This window comes from Ochotona princeps, chromosome 24, assembly GCF_030435755.1.
Source record: "Ochotona princeps isolate mOchPri1 chromosome 24, mOchPri1.hap1, whole genome shotgun sequence".
Classification (NCBI taxonomy): Eukaryota; Metazoa; Chordata; class Mammalia; order Lagomorpha; family Ochotonidae; genus Ochotona; species Ochotona princeps.
This window is the reverse complement of record NC_080855.1, coordinates 36,598,627-36,600,787: the sequence shown is the minus strand read 5'-3', so window position 1 is coordinate 36,600,787 and position 2,161 is coordinate 36,598,627. Positions and strand designations below refer to the sequence as shown.

Here is a 2,161-nt window from a genome sequence, read left to right as displayed (position 1 = left end):
AAACTGAAACTTATTTGTCTAAGCTCTTGGAAAGCACCCAACGGCTCCCAGCTCCCTATCTTGCAAGGTCTTCTGCCATTCTTTATCTTGCAAGGTCTTCTGCCTGCAGGCATCCTGTTGACCCTTTTTCTGCTGGAGCTAAATTTGGGCTCTTCAGGGCATGCTCTGAGATATTTGCTCAAGTGGTTTTAATAGTTCTCCAGTTATGAATCGCTGCCAGTTTCACTTGATGGGGTCGTCCACTGATTGATATGGTCCATCATAAAGTCTCCATCCCAAAGAGCTGGTCAATTAATGGTCATTGAAGATAAGAAAATAAATGAGAGTTGTTGACAGGCGAATAAGAGACATACAAAGAGAAGAGGAAAAAGGGAAGCGGTCTGTGAAAGATGCTGCCAAGAAGGCCAGAAGGACGTCTGTGTGGTTCTGGCCAAGGAGATGATCCGGTCCAGGAAGGCTGTGAGCAAGCTGCACACCTCCAGAGCCCATATGAACTCGATGCTCATGGGGATGAAGAACCAGCTCGTGGTCCTGCCCGTGGCTGGCTCCCTGCAGAAGAGCACAGAGGTGATGAGGGCCATGCAGAGCCTCGTCGAGATCCCGGAAATCCTGGCCACCATGAGGGAGCTGTCCAAACAGATGATGAAGGCTGGGATCGTAAAGGAAATGTTGGAGGACACCTTTGAGAGCATGGACGACCAGGAAGAAATGGAGGAGGCAGCAGAAATGGAAATCCATACAATTCTGTTTGAAATCACAGCAGGGGCCTTGGGCAAAGCACCCAGTAAGGTGACCAACGCCCTTCCGGAGCCAGAACCGCCAGGAGCGATGGCTGCGTCCAAAGACGAGGAGGAAGAGGAGGAGGCCCTGGAGGCCATGCAGTCGCTCCTGGCCACACTCCGAAGCTAGGCCCGCTGCTTACACATACACTCCTCAAGAGCCGCCATTTCCCGTTTTCTTGCACTACACCTTTGCGGAGGCGCCGCACCCAGGAGAAGGTTCTCTGCTCATCTCTTTATGCTCTCTGCAGAGGTTGTGGGGATTCCCAAGGGGTTGTTGTTCTCCAGGTGTCATTAAATGCATCTTTCTCAGGCGCTGGAACAGCGGAAGGATCCTTTCAGGGGGAGGGTCACGCATTCCGTTCCCTCTGAGGGGATCGCTGGAGGGCTGAGAACTCTCCATTTTTTGTCTGTAAAACACTATATCCATGGACTTTAATAAAGTTCTGCTTTAACGTTTGAAAAAAATTTTAAATAAAAGAAATAAATATTGAAAATCAACAATAAAAATTTGAAATGCAATTTTTATTAAGAATTTAATTGTTAGAAAATTTAAAATGTAGTTTTTAACATGAATATTCAATGAAGCCGTCAAAGCCTTTGATATTTAAATTAGGTCTGAATTGGATGTTTGAATTCTCAAAAAACAATTTTTAATTTACACTTGGATCTTAATTTTGGATTTAAGTTTAAAACATAATTTTAAATTCAAAATTACAAACATTAAGAATTAAAATATATTTAAAAATTTAAAATATTATTTTTCAAATAAAAATCATTAATGCTAAATGTTAAAATACTAAAAAATTAAAAATATGATTAAGTTAAAAAATAACAAACATTATAAGCATTAAAAATTGAAATACTTTTTAAAAAATAAAATATTTTCTAAATTAAAAAATTATAAATATTAAAATTAAAGTATTTTCTAAAATATGAAAATATAGTTTTTAACATGAATATTCAATGAATTCACCAAGGCATTCAATATTTAAATTCGGTGTTAATTGGATATTTGAATTATTGTTAAAATAATTTTTAATATTTCACTTGAATCAATTGTAGATATTTTTAAGTTAAAAATTATAAATATTAAGAATTAAAATATTTTTAAAATGTTAAAAATATTGTTTTTGAATTAAAAATTTTTAAAGTCAAAAATATAGATATAAGAAAAATTAAAAATTGAATTTTTAAATTATAAATTTCTAAACATTAAAAATTGTAATATTTTTAAAAATTTAAATATCATTATTTAAATTAAAAATTAAAAATATTAAAAATAATATTTAAAATTGAAATTATCAATATTGAAATGAAAATCTTAAAATTAAAATATAATTTTTAAATTAAAAATAATAAATGTTATTAAAAATGTTTTT

The 2,161-nt window shown here is 34.6% G+C and overlaps 1 pseudogene; it reads left to right on the top strand.

Annotated features, from left to right (window-relative positions):
• The first annotated feature begins 280 nt into the window (after positions 1-280).
• On the top strand, positions 281-1,234 carry LOC101520965 (charged multivesicular body protein 3-like; annotated as a pseudogene).
• The last annotated feature ends 927 nt before the right edge of the window (positions 1,235-2,161 follow it).